Raw genomic sequence first — 15,707 nt, 5'->3', positions numbered from 1 at the left:
CAGGGAACAACCGCCGCCCGGGCGACCAAGCCCGCCACCCAGGCCAGGGCCAGCACGCCGCAAGGCCCCCAGAGCCAGAGAGCAGGGAGGCACGGAGGGAAAGAGAGCGCCGCCCCAGCCCAACCAGGAGAGCAGCCCCCCCGCCGCGCCGGGAGAACCCAACGCAGGGCCCCACCGGAGAAGGACGCCCACAGCCCCAGACGAGCACCCCACCACCACCCAGGAGTTCCGGGCATCCCCCCGCCCCCAACCCCAGGTACGAGCCAGGACCCCCCAGCCATCCGCCCGGCCCACGGTTGGTCCAGGGAGGAGCGAGGCAGGGGCCCGCCGCCCCCGCCCAGGAGGGGGGAACCCCGGGGAAAAAAGAGGGCCCACAAGGGGTGTTGTAAATATGGCCCGACCAGGCTCGGCCACAGTTGGAAATTTGGCGGGGCCCAGCACTCAGGAGCAAGGACCAGAACCCACCCCCCAGGGACACGAACACCCCTGGCTCAGATGTAATGTGAACCCCCCCACCGCGCGGAGAGAGCACCGCCGGGCCCAGGAAGCCGGCACCCCGGGGACACGGCCGCCGTTGCAAAGGGGCCCGTACCCCCCACCAGGGAAGAGGCAGGGGACAGATGGTCCTAGGTCCCACCTTCCTTGCAAAATGTGTGTGCGTGTATGTGTGTTTGAGAGAGTGTGTGTGTGCATGTGTGTGTGTTTATGTTGGGTTGTATATATTGAGGGGGGAGGGGTGTATGTACTAAGGGGGGTGCAGTTAAAATTGGCGGGTAGGGCACTAAGGGGACATCTCCTGATTACTCACAGTGACGTCCCCTCACCCTCCCCACCAAGGGGCCCTAAATGTCTAAGGTGCGGTTAAAATTGGCGGGTAGGGTGCTAGGAGGACATCTGCTGCTTGCTGGCAGTGATGTCCAAGCACCCCCCCTACCAAGGGCCCTACATGTTTAAGGTGCAAATAAAACCGAAAGAGGGGGGGCCCACTCCATACGGCAACCATAGGAGGGGGGCCACTGCCTAGTAACCCCCCCCCCAAGGCCCATCGCAGGCTAAGCCCCCCACCCCCTCACCCTAATATGAGGTTTTATGAGAAAGGGGGGTAAGTTGGGGACAGCTGATAGACTGTCCCCCGGTGGTCAAACAGCTGTCCCCCGCCCCCCCCCCAACAAGGGGGCCAGGCCCACCCAGCCCAGGGGCCCCACCCCCGGAGGCGCCGACACCCCAGGCCCCAGTCGAGCCAGAAAGCGTTGGCCCCCCCCGGAGCAAGCCCAGGCCCCCACCCCCAAACGCCGGCCCTAGAAGAGCTCTGGTCAGGCCTCGACGGGACCGAGGCAGCCAACCGGCCGGGGAAACCGCCGATGGCCTCAGCGGAGACCCCGACCCGTCAACCCCCCCTGCCCCGTACCAATAGTGCCCCCCCCCCCCTCCCCCAGAATGCCCCCCCACAGGACAGGGCCGACAAGACCCCCCACCCCACCCCACCCCAGACCCCGCAGCCGAAGCGGATGACACCCAGGGGCCCCAAGAGGGTTGTCCCGTCCCGCCCGGGAGCCAGGGAAGGGCCGATCCCAGCTCCAGGTGTAGATGGGAAGCCCCCAACATGCTGTTTCTGTGCTTCAGTTAACAGACCCTGAAAATCTCCAAGAGCTGCCTGGGCATTTGAAGTGGATGGACGGACGGACGGGTGGATGGATGGATGGATGGATGGATGGATGGATGGATGGATGGATGGATGGATGGATGGATGGATGGATGGATGGATGGATGGATGGGTGGGTGGGTGCTGTTTCATGATGGATATCAACAAGCTGAAGTGAATATGTTATTGTCATTCCAACTACAAGAGATGAAAAAGAGACACTTTTGTAAACAACATGAAATGTGCAAAAAGCCCTAACCGTTCAGCAGTTTATCCACTTGAATTACTTCTGCAACATCGCTGGGTCATTTCCAAACCAATCAGAATCTGGAATGAAATTCACTGTTTGGTTTTCTTTAGAATAGTGCACAAAACTGAAAAAAAAAAATGCTAATCTGCTAATCTTTCATCATTTTATAGAAGTGGACAATAGCAGGTCAGCTGTCACCCCGCCATAAAAAAAAAAAGAAAGACATGAAGCACACAGTCAGAAGCTCATCCTTAAGCACAGGTCAGTAGACTAAATGGCCCAGTGTCCAGTTTCTGTCATTTTGAATCTAATTATTTTATTTTTAGTCAGGGTTTATAAATTTTGGAGGCAGTAGCCTTCTTTCCCTGACTCCAGATCCATCAACATTATGTAGAACCCTTCATTTACACATAAACACGTGTGGGCTTCAGTCTGCTGTCTCTCTATTCTTTTTGCTTCTTTGTTAATGTGTTTACTCAGTGAGCTGGGGAGACTTCTAGCACCTTCAGAACTGACTAGAATACTGTTAATGGCGATAATAGACGGCACAGCATACCCTCTAATGCAATATTTACTGCTGAAATAGGGTCTAACTATACATCTGCTGCACATTAAAGAGACTCTGTTAATGCAGATTTACATTAAACATTAACAATATAGCTGGTTGTTTAACAATGTTTTTTTTTTTTTTTACTCAGCTGCCCGCATTTATGTTAAAAAACAATCTTATTTTTTTTGAGCGACATTTATATTGATATTTGTCATTTCAGTCAGGATCAACTGTCAAAAGAAGAGTACCTCCCCATTGACAGTGTGGGCAAAAAATACACTGACACAACCCACAGTTGTTCTAGTACGTCGGAAATAAAAACTATTCATGCAAATTAAAAAATAAATCTCACAACAATCCACAGACAGGAATGAAAAAGAATTACTCTTTATCCTATTATGTCCATTTAAAAAAGAAACAAAGAGAGACCCAGCGAAACAGGGAACCAAAGGTTCTGGGAGCTATGGAGATCCAGCATTGATTTTTCTGTTGACTCTGGTCCTTGTTGGTTCATGTAGCAGGAAGTGTGATCTGTTATGGCCCCTCCTTTTAAAAGGATTTGTATTGGTACCTGTGTCATCTCTGGCTCTGATGGTACTTTAATGCAGCCCACCGGGTGCCCCTATGTGAGACAGGGAACATCTGTCAGAGTAACGTAAATCATCTGGACAGAGCTTGTCAGTCTGAAGAATGTTGTTGCAAAAGTTCTTATCCTCCACCTAAAATATTTATTTTCCTTTTGGGCAAAACGGCAGAGTTGGACTTCTCAAGTCGGTCACTGAAGCCATTAAAGTCAACGCTTAAATGTCATTACTGCACAGCTAAGCCAGTCTCCTCCATGATTTTACTGAAATAGAAAGTAAAGAATCAAAAACCTTCAAGCTGTGAACTCATTTTAGGAATTGTAAGACTCAAAATACGAGTTTAGTTTCAGAGTTGATGCACGGATAGAGAATTTGTCCATTTCCTTGTTTGCTGTGCTGTTAAATCTAACGCGATGCATACCAAAGCTCATTTTATCTTTGTTCCAACATTAGGAGAGATTATAGCATCTATAGCTTGAAACGAAGGTATGAAAAGTCTCCTCCTGCATTTCTTGTCATTGCATGAACAGATTCCTGAGTAGTTTGATCATCTGAAGTATAACTTTTAAATCATGAATCTATTGATGATCTAAAACCAGTTGATCTAAAACCAAATGCAGTTGTCATGGTTAACACGTTCCAAACCATAGAAATGCAATAAATTCAACTTGAAAATATGTAGAGTTTGTACAAAAAGATGAAGGAGAGTTGTGATTTAATTAAAGTAAACACCTTTGATAGCAGGCAGGAGGAAGTCCTGGTCACTCATAGCAGGAACACATTTCAGCTTGGCAGGCATGCAGAGTCCAGAAGGGTAAAATAAGGCATCTTACTCAGATCTGGTAACAGAAACCCAGAGGACAGACAGGGTTGACTGTTGAATCGAGATGGGTAACTCAGAAACAGTCTACGCAACGAGCATCCGCTGGAATGACTATGTGAAGGTGCAGTGGGTTTGTTTACCTAGAATACAATTCATATTTAAGCGAGTGACATCACATATCTGACTGCTCAGATATGAGGAATGACAGAGGCAGAAGAAAAGGTATAAAATTGGTTGTGGTTTGGGTCAGGAATGCTGACGATGTGCAGGATTATCTTTGGAATATTAAAAAGTGCCTGCATCAGAACAGATTAGGCCTGCCGTCATTAAGCTCGGTCTCTTAATGATGAGACTCACTCTTGCACTGATGAGGGAAGGAGGGAGACCAGAGGCAGGCTAATTGGAGTCAATTTCTGCATGGCTGAGTATTTATGTGCATGCGTGCTCAGACCTATGCGTGCAAACCTGTTCCTGTGAATGTTGGGCTGTTTGTAGGGGAGGCAGGGTGCAACTCTTTTTTTAGTCAGACTGTGCAAGGAATACCTGATTCCAGGTAATTTCACTGCATTTTAAACCAACCTTTCAGCCTGCCTTCATTAGTCAGCTAACCTGCAGGGAGAGACACACTTGAAGCTAACAAGATGAGTTTGTAAGCAACTGGAGGACAGGCATATTGACAGACACTGAACACAATTGAGTTAAATTAGTCCACAGAGTATTTATTTAGTCCAATTAGTTTCAGGACTAATACTACAAAAGGAAATTACCGTCAAATACCTCATCTGCACTGCACCTTAAACCACCGTCAGGCGAGCTGAAGGACAAAGTCACCTGTACAAACGTCCCCAGCCCAGTAACAAATTATTGATTGCACTGTTCAACAGGTATTTTACTTTCTTTTTTTTAATATTTATTTTACTACACCAACTAGAGTTAGAGACGAGAGCTCCCACCAACGTTAGTTACACATTGTTAAGCTAGTCTTTTTGGCTTTTTAGACGAAAAAGTAGATCTGAAAAAAATATTTTTTTTCCAAGTTTCCTATTCTGTTTGAACAATATAAAGGCTTTTTAAATTTGTCGAGAAAGAGTCTGACAGTTTCACAACTGTTTGAAAATGCACCCTATCACCAGGCTGACTTTTTCAGATTAGTGAGATGGGGAAAGCTGCTTCCACTCCTTTGAGTAATGGTCACGACCTTTTTTGGCTCTTGGGTTTGATCAGTAACTCTCAAAAACTCTTCTTTTTTTCCACAGTTAGCCACTCCGGATCCTCGCAGTGTCTTTTAGCAAGTATGTCAATAAACGACATAGAACAAAAACAGAAAGGTTATAGACAAAGCTAAAAAAGTCTGACATTTACCTTTTTTCCCCGATAGACACCAGAATGTGTTCAAGGTCAAAAAGATCCGAAGTTTGTACTTTTAGAGTAATTTCTTTTCTATGATTCATTTTCTTCCATTTTTTATTCAGGCTTCTCTTATGCTGGACATATGTTTATGTATTTATTTTTAGTTTCAAAATTGTTTCCGTTGTTTTTCAGGGAAGAACACAAAGAAAGGCCAGCTTGAGCTTAGATACCCCATGATTTCATCTGCAGCGATTTTTAATACTGGAAAAAGATTTTCTCCAAACTAATGATTAAAACTAAGCTAATCAAAAGGTATGCATGATTCATTGTTCCTTCTCCTCCTCTGTGGTCACTCACTCACTCTTGCCTTTTCTTTGTGCGTTTGCTGTCTCTGTGGATGCATGTGTGTATTTGTGAGTAACAATTAATTAGCGCTGCGTTATTTCTGGTTTAAACGTGACATTCACAACAACCAACAGAAAGAACTTTGATAGTGAAGGAAGGGATGCTTAGAAGGAATCCTTCTAATAATATGAAAAGTAGGAAATGTTTAACAGCAGTAGTTTGATCACATGCAAAACTTGCACATCAAAGATGAATATGCAACAACTTTTGACTTCACTCACTATTTCATGTTGCATTTGAATAGAAATCACATATTTAAAGCTGAAATTGTTTGATCATCTCTTTGATAACAGTTGTAGCTGTGACAGAAGGACTTGGGACATAGAATTTAGGCTCTCCTTTGTTTATACTGTTGGCAGGAAAGATGTTGATATTTTGTCTTTATCATGGAGAAAAACATAAAAGTTAATTGACCACAAAATGTCAATATTCTTTGAAATTATGTCACAAAATATCACAATCGTCCTGTTGTTATCTTGTAATTCATTTAGGGTTTGCTTATGCCTCGTTTTCACTGAGTGGTCCCGTCCTGTCTGGTATTTTGAGCGTTGCCATTGTAAAATTGACCCATTATGCCAAATCAAAAGTTGCATTTTTGGGCCCCCGTTGGTTATTGGTCCATAGAAAAATGGGACGGACCAGTTCGAGTGGAGCTACCTTTGAAACTCAATGATTGGCTGGAGATCATTCAGACAAAAGATAGCACCAAGAAAGTGGTTTTGTTCCTCTTCAACGCTCTCAATCTTCTCTCAAACAACATTAAACACTTTGTATCTACAAAGTACAAAAAGCCAAGTGGAAAAAAGTGAGCTTCTGGATGACCTCTACTGTTAGTGTTTTTAGCCCCCCCTCCCCCCAACCATTCTTGGACCATTCTAGACCAGACTGGACCGCTCAGTGGAGACGAGCCGTTATTGTGGTATGGTTGAAAAAGCAGATTTAATGCTGATTGATACTTAAAAAACACAATTTTTTAGTTTAGATTTCACACTTTGAGGGACTCTAAAGCCCTAGAAACACATAGGCAAGGCAAGGCAAGGCAAGTTTATTTGTATAGCACAATTCGTACACAAAGTAATTCAAGGTGCTTCACAAAACAGAAAAATGCATTAAAATCACAATACATCAAAGAAATAATCAACGTAAAATTTACTTTAAAAGAAACCTTTCAGTCATATACACGGCTAAACAGAAATGTTTTAAGTCTAGATTTGAACATGAACACAGAAGAGGCCTGTCTTACGCCTTCAGGGAGGCTGTTCCAGATTTTAGCTGCAGAATATTGAAACGCTGATTCCCCTTGTTTAGTTCTGACTCTGGGTATCAACAGGAGGCCGGCCCCTGTGGTCCTCAGAGTACGAGATGGTTCATATGGCACTAACATGTCAGAGATGTACTTTGGTGCTCGGCCATGGAGAGACTTGTACACAAGCAGAGCTGCTTTGAAGTCTATTCTTTGAGGTACAGGGAGCCAGTGCAGAGACCTGAGCACAGGATTACACAGTAATCAGAGTATTTATGGCTTGGTCACCTTGGAAAATAACAGGTCAAAAGTGTCTTCAAAAATGTTTTCAAAAACAGTCCTTACCTTTCATATTGTTGTGACATATCCAATTAAAAATCGTTACTGAAAACAACTAAAACTTGGATGGACCTTTTTCATAAAGCTGTCTTTATTTTAAAGCTTTTTTTTCAACTTTCTATTAGAGTTTATTGCACTTCCAGAAAAAAAAAACTTTTAGCATTTAACGCAGCAGAATTCTACTCTTAGATTTGCTGACAGACTGGTACAAGCGGAGCCAGCAGGCTGAGGTTCATTATATTTGTAATCCTATGACAGAAAAGAAAAATAATAATTTATGGAAAATAGCTCATTTAAAATGAAGAATACATTGTTGCCCTTTTGGTGTACCTGAAGTGTACTGCGAGTTTAATCCTCAGATTTAACTTAGGTTTGACTTTTTGCTTTGACAAAGCTGGATATTCCCATGTTTGTTTATTTTAAAACCCATCATGACAGCTCTGAATGCAACCTGATAGCATGCTTTCTCACTGTCAGTCATGCAAGAGCAGCTCAGCTCTCTAACAACCCACAAGATGCAGAAAGAAAACACAAGTCCAAAACAATAAGTGGAGTGAAAGCACAGCAAAAACTGGCAAAAAGGTCCAAAGCAGCGTAGTTTATTTTGCAGACTGAGACCTGATTTCGGAAATATTGTTTGAGTGAAAAAGTCCTATTTGGACAGAAACAACCCACACATGACAGAGACTGTCAATCCATTTAAACCATTTCAACCCATTCATGGTCACAGAGGCTGGAAATGTAAGTAACAGAGAGGCTGAGTACACCATGGACAGATCTCCAGTTCATACAGAAACAAACTACTACTCCTGTCGAAGAAGTAGTAGTTGTAGAATCAATAATAATACTAATAGGCTTTTTGGACTGTGGAAAACAGGGCAAAGAAACCCACCGAGGGCTTTCAAAAACATCCACAGAGAGGTCTTCACCATTACTTTGTTGTTGCACTAGGAAAGCACTCTTCAGTGCATTTTGCTGATGGAGTTTGAAAAAAAAGGTTTTCTTATTTTGGCAGAAAAGCCCATCCAAAAATAAAACCTTTCTTTTATCTGGCACTAAGTTAAAGAGATTTTTTAAAAAGCTGCAATAAATGCTTTTCAGATTCCTGAACCAGAGCTGCAGGAGGTCAGCTGACTTCTATACTTTGATGAAAATGAACAAATGCTTTAATAGATAATAAGAATCCGCCCCCTCTTTATTCTGATTTCCTGTAAATTAATGATAATTCGGGGAAAACTGTTATTTTTAAATACAGATTGCAATACTGTATTCTAAGAAGTTGAGAAACTAAATATTCTCAGTTCAGTGATGGCATTTTTTTTGCTGTTATTTTTACAAATATGACACATTTTTTCCTCTCAGTTGTACTCTCATAACCTGCTTATCTGATCTCCAGTGCATGCAGCTGGAAATCACATTTCGGCTGGCATGTCTTTCCAGAGGTGATGAAGCTTTCACTGTGCAGCAGCTCTTTGGAATAATAGGCTACAGCTGTCACAGTGTTGCACCAGCAAAGGCTGTGTCCCTGGACCAGCTTGAGTAAACCACTATTTAAAATCCATTTTATTTATTCATACATACCTGTTATTTCAAACTTAAATTTATTGCAGTTTTGCAAACAATATTTAATGCTCCCTCATGTAAATTGTTCACCCTTTTTATGTTTTGAACCCATAAACTGAAAAAAAGATGCATTACTGGAGGTTCAGTATGTTGAAAATGTCTCCAGATAACCTATTTTGCATTCATTTAGCTACGTCTAGCAGTTTTTGAAGTTTCTTTCATTAATTAAAAACAACACAATTAAAAAAAAACTGATTATAAGTGTGTTTGTGTGTGATTATGTGTCTGGATGACAACCTGTCAAGGGTGTACCTCTCCTTCCTGCAACAGTAGCCTGGACCCAGAGACCCAAAAGAAGATACAGTGGGTTACAAAAATGGATGTATGGTTGGACTTTTTTTCACCATGTACAACAAGGGAGATCAACGGAATTAACATACTATTTGCACCAGAGTATAAGTCACAGGAGCTAAAAAAAAAGCATAATAATGAAGAAAAAGCCAAATATAAGTCGCTCTGCGTATAAGTCACACTTTTGGGAGACAAGTGTGGCGCTTCTGAATAAATTTGCCAAGGTCAACGTAATGTTCACTTTACGCCAACCGCCATTCACGCATCATATTTGCCTCAGCTGCCTCTTTTTCGACGGACATCAAATGCAAGGCTCAATGCTTGTGCGATAAGGTGTTCTTAAACGATGGTTGTGTAAGAAGCTATCCACGTGGAAGAACTGACTGCATATCTCAATAAAAATGCACGGAAGGCATGAATTACATTGAGAGATCAGGTTCATTCATTTTGAAGAACTCTACAAAAGCATCAGTAATCCCATCTCAATGTCTGGGTTCATGAGATTATTCAGGTTTTTCTTTTTTCTTACGCAATTGTTTACTTCTATACAGGAGGATTCAGAAAGGTCAGTGGTACTTCCATGTCTCTGTAACCCAGTTTGATGACTTGTTGTCCCACATTAATCTGAGAAAGGAAAAAATGAAAAAAAATTAAAAAGTCTTCATGAAAATAAGAAAAATATTATGAGGTTTAGGAGGAGAAGAATCAGATTGTTCAGTAGCAAATACGGACACACATACAGGTTGTTTCCTGCTAACATCCCCTAAAAGGCAAATAACAGAAATATGGGTCTATTTATGTTTAAAAATCACAAAGAAGTCACTCCTGAGTATAAATTCCAGCCATGCCTAAACTAGGACAAAAAAACAGCAATTTATAGCCTAGAAAATATGGTACATTCATAGATAAGGGAGTCTGAGTTGAAATAGTAAATTTCATAACGTTTAGACTAATGAACAAAACAGAGAGCTGATTGCTAGCCAGATAATAAACAGCTAGATTTGTTTATTTTAAATCCAAATCTATCTTTTTACATTTCAGCATTGAAAGAAAAAGAAAAAAAGCAGACATGTTCCCACCTACAGATCTCAAATTAGTGCAGTGTTGTGTTTACATTTCAACTAATCATAAAAACATGCAGCTAAATGACAGCAGCTATCAATCTTTCATCATTAACATGGTGCTTTCCAGTTTTATCTGATTGCTGTTATGGTTGCACCATCAACTCCTATGTTTCCATTCATGCCTTAGTTCTTTCCATAACTCCCCCACAGTTTTTTTGAGGGGAATGCAAATGAAAATGGACTACATTAAATGTATGTATTTATCAGGATCTTTGATTACTTGTAGTTAATACATTTATTTTTACAATTCTTCTTTTGTGGTGTATTTACTCATAAGTGAGGCGGCACAAGTTTGATTGCTGCCTTGCCGTCCTGCGTCTCAAAAATACGGGAATTCAATTGTTTTTTTAGCTCCTTCCTTGTCAGTTAAGCCAACAGGTTTTCTATTGAAAATCTGATCACCCCCCCCCCCCCCCCCCCCCCCGCTGCACTGAAAGAGCTGTAGTAATTATCAGAAATTAATGGACTTCGCGGAAGCAACTGTCCAATGTAATCAGGCCTCCGTTGTCCATTAATTTCTGAAAACGGATATCTCATTGGGCATAATTGCTTACATAATAGGTAAAAGTTATAGATTAAAAAGATTATCGCGATTAAAATAAAAAAAGTGCTAATTTGTCTGTAATTAGTCAATTGTGTTTAACACAATAATTTGACACCCCTAAATATAATTTCCTGTTAAGATAATGGGCTGTTCTTAGATAGTAAACCTACGTCAGGCAGTCTTTGAAAATTCATTTTGTATTCCATTGCCTAGGCAGTTGAAAATTGCAAACCTTAGTATTTCTGTGCATTAATAGTGTAGTAGGGTGAACACTTTCCCTGTCCTCATATATCCTTGCCTGACTTTAATTGCTTTTTTTTTGAAAAATCTGACTACACCTGTCTGTTGGCACCTCTCCCTCCTTTGTCTCCAAACCGGTCAAACAAGGGCTCATATGCCTTGGCCTTTCACCTCATGCTGCATCTCTCTGTACTTCTGCCTATTGTCTTCCATCATCTGATTCCTACCTTTTCTTGGTCAACATTTTCCCTCAACACACAGTTCCTGAATTTCTTTGTTTAACCACTGAGACTCTTTATCTGCTTTACTCAATCCAGCTGACACTCCAAGCCGACTTGCCAGTCACCAATTGCAAGCAAATTTCCTGTTTGGGGGGTAATATTTTGCGAGCTCCGTGCCACATTGCATCAAATTAGTCATGCTTTGTCAAGGCAACCCAAGCACAGCAACATGCGGGATAAAGTCAAAAAAGTTTATATGGAGAGTCTGGGGGTTCAGTTCATTCGTTGTCAGATGAGCAGGAGAGTCAGACAAGAAAAATGTTATTGATAGTCCTGCTCCAAATCTTTAACAATGGTCGTTTAGCTCACTTTAGCACACACATGTGTTTGGGATTACTTTGTATGCATTTGATGTAATCAACTTGTGTGCTCCCTCCTGCAAATCGTTGTCACCCTGTGCTCCTGCTTTTCCAAAAAATGTATACCACTGCCATATCCATTCTTTTAGAAAAGCCCACCAATATCAGTCCTTCTGGGTTTTGTTCCTGAACACCAAACTTTTCCATCACTTCTTCATCACCTCTGTTTCGCTAAGCCACATGTACGTTAAAGTCTTCCCCAATCACCCTATCCATCTCCCTCCAAAATTTCACCTTATACCCTACACAAGGGGGGCATAACTACAGACAACATGTAGTTTCATACCTTCGACTTCCAGCTTCAGATGTGTCACCCTTTGACATTCTTTTCAGTTGCTCCCAATCTATAAACCTTGAACATACAGGATATCCACCTCACTTATCTCCATCATTCTAGTTTTTTTTTTTTTCTCCATCTAAATCCCACATTTAAAGATCTTACTCCAAGACCAGCTCTCCTGCCTTTTCTTTTTTCTTACAAACATACCTTCCTCCTCTCCTTCTTCCTCTAGCAAAAGTCCAATTTTCACGACACCTTGTAGGTCAGTAGCACTGGTGGTGATCATTATTAACCCGACCATGACCGATCCATTATGGAAGTCTTGTTCATGATTTGAATGTTTGATTTAGCTTGGGTTTAATGTTGGATGCCCTTTTTGACATAACCTTCTACACTTACCCAGATTTGGGTAAAGGGAACAGCAAACACGGAGCATGTGACTATTCATTAAAATGTATCAGGCATCTGTTGTTTGATTACAGAGAAAATGAAACATTTACAATGATTTCCTGTTTGTTGCCCACAAACCAGATTCCCATCAAAATGTCAGAAACTGAGAATAACGATATGTTGGAATTACCCTTTATAGATTAAGTTCAAATCAGCTATATGTCAAATATGCCATATAAACAATATACAGCATTAAATATACAGCATTAAATTGACTTCCTCTTAAGCCACGGTACAAGCAGCCAATAATAATATTAATAATAACAATTATCTAATGTACAAAATATATACAAACAGGAAGTATCCACAAAGAAAAAAAACAGAATAATGTAGGACATGGTATGATCTATTGAGTTGTAAAGTGGCAATAGTGCAAAAGTGGTTATGAGATAGATTATGTATAAGTGTATAGAGTGTAAAATGACAACAGGGCTAAGAAATGGAAAATAGAGGAGTCGGTGACGGCAGTCTTTGGTTGGGATAATGTTCAGATGCAGAGGGAAAGGAAGAATGGTGGGTTTTTCAGTTGGAGTTTGTAGCAGCGGGGGTTAGGGGCAAAAGGGGTAGGGATGGGTGGAGGAGGTCCAGACTCAAATGGGGATGCATTTAGTTGGTTTATTTTGCTTGGGCATTCCTTGTAATTGTAATTTTACCAGGAAAAATGCAGAAGATCTTTTTCTGTTTTCTCTGTGATTAGTGCTCTGTGTTGAGTGGCACAATACGTCATGTTAGTTTATTTATTTATTTATTTAGCAAACATCCTTTCACGAACATACTGACATGGTAAACTGTAGCTGTCTGATCTCCTCTGAGGTGTTCTACTTAGAATGTCAGTTTGACAACTTGCTGTCCCGCATTATTCCAAAGAGGGGAAAAATGGAAATGAAATTAGATGGCCTTTTTTAATTTTTTCAATGCAAATAAGACAACTAGCACAAAGTTCAGGAGGAGAATTACCAACGTCTCTGTTGGTTTTGCTGATCGCATTATTGAACACCGTAATGTGCACATACCTGAGACTCTGATTGGTTGTCCCAATGTTCAGATTTTTTAACTCTGGATGCGGCGCTCAAATCGCGCTGCTGCCGGACTGACGCCCTGTGCCTGATGCTCAAATCCCACCTGCAACATGTCCAACCTTGAGGCAGATGGGCTATGGCAGCAGAAGACCACATTGGGTTCCTATCCTTTCAGCTATGAACCAGAAACTGAAGCAACAATTCATACAGGGTCACCAAAACTGGACAATAGAGAATTTGAAAAACAATGTCTGATGAGTCTCTATTTGTGCTGTGACATTCAGATGGGGGGGTTTGGTGTTAGCAACATGAAAGCATTGCTCCATCCTGCTTGCTCCATTCAGGCTGGTGGTGGTAGTGTAATTGTGTGGAGAATATTTTCTTCGCACATTTTGAGCATGGTTACAACGCCATAGCCTAGCTGAGCATTGTTGCTGACCATGTCCATCCCTTCATGACCACAGTGTACCCATTTGTGATGGCTTCTTTCAGTAGGATAAGGTACCATGTCATAAGGCTGGAATGATCTTATACTGGTCTTTTTAACATTACAATGAGTTCACTAAACTCAAATGGCGTCCAAAATCACCAGATGTAAACCCAACAGAGCACCTTTGGGATGTGGTGGAACGGGAGACGGGCATCATGGATGTGCAGCCGACACATCTGCAGCAACTGCATGATGCTGTCATGTCAATATGGACCAAACTGAGGAATGTTTCCAGTACATTGTTGAATCTGTGCCACAAAGGATTGAGGCAGTTCTGAAGAAAAAAGGGGGTCCAACCCGGTACTGGCAAGGTGTACCTAATAAAGTGTGTGCGTGTGTTTGTATGAATGTCTGTGAGTGTTTGTGTATGGTGAAAAAGCATGAACTAAAAACTTGCCTAGACTTTCAAGTCTTTATCTTCTTTCCCGAGGCCATCCATTAGCTGTGTGAGCTTATGAGCCTACAGAAGCAGTCCCCAATTAGTCAAACATCCCTGTCATCAGAATATAGGCTGTATTTAATAACAAAATGTTCTGCAGTCAAGAAACGACACTTTTTACATGTATGTGTCCGAACCAATTCCACTAAAAGCATATCTATCTTTGAGGATGTGAAGCTACTGGTGATTTATTTTTTTGTTTACCAGTGGAGTACAAGGTTCTAATAAAAGGCCATTTTTCTCAGCAGCAAAACGTGGAAATGAGGATCATAAACTTAATACATATCAAAGGTTACATACATTTATTTTCCTGTTAAACTATTGAGAAAAAAACTTTGAAGTGTATGTTTTTTTTTTGTATGACCTAGTCCTGTTCAGCTCTTTCTTCTTAAAAAAAGGTTTTGTGATCCTTTTTGTGATCCTCTTCTGTAAAAACCTCAGAGTAAAGCTAAAATTGCTAGAACATGTTGCTTTAACATTTGGGAGTGTTTTAAGAGACAGAGAGTCTTCTGAAAGGAAAAAAAAAAAAACACGTCTGCATCAATAACAATCAGAACACATAAAATTGTGCGTTACCTTGTCTATGGGTTAATCACATTTTCTCATATTTCTGTTCAACATCTAAACTGAAGATGAAAACAAATACCTTCACAGTGATCTCCAACAGTAGCAAAAGTGTCATTCATGGACTCAGCCTTTGCTGTTACAGATAAAAAATCCATCCATAAAAAAGCAGTTTAACATCTTAAATCAATCTCTCAAACATGCTTTAGGGCTCCAGGAAGAACCCAAAAGAAACACCAGAACAAACACGAAAGGCCTCAGTTAAGCTTTAAATCAGGACTTGGTTTCGCACAGTGTTGCTAACTCCTTGAGATGCCACCTTCTTACCTGCTGCTGGATATCTCGAGCAGACTCTACCAAACAACTTCAATTTTGCCTTCTTTCCATTTTTGGAATTCTTTATTTTGTAGAATTGATTTTAATTTTCCTTTAATAACTCAAGCACAGCTGGGTTTAGCCTTTAGCTATGTAGCAGCAATACTTTTCCAATATTCATTTGTTCAGTTTTAGATCCTCAGGCAAACTGTAATGATTGATGCTTCAATCTTTAGCCATCAACTCTGATTAGAAAATTGTAGGTCTGAGATAAAAGAATCCCAGTCTTACAGCTCATGCAAACTTTTTCAGTGTTAAAAAGCAATTAGTCAGAAGAATAACACTTAATTTATTAACAAAGTCATCATCTTACATTGTTTCAAAATGTTGCTTTGACATTTTGACATTGTGAAAAGTTAAACTGACATTAAAGTCAAAGCAGATTTTTGAGTTTTGCTGTTCCTTCAACCCATTTGTTATAGAAAATGGGAAAAACAAAACC

The sequence above is a fragment of the Oryzias latipes genome, chromosome 1 (assembly GCF_053564925.1).
Source record: "Oryzias latipes strain Hd-rR chromosome 1, Olatipes_Hd-rR_3.1".
Classification (NCBI taxonomy): domain Eukaryota; kingdom Metazoa; phylum Chordata; class Actinopteri; order Beloniformes; family Adrianichthyidae; genus Oryzias; species Oryzias latipes.
Note: the sequence above shows the minus strand (reverse complement) of the source record.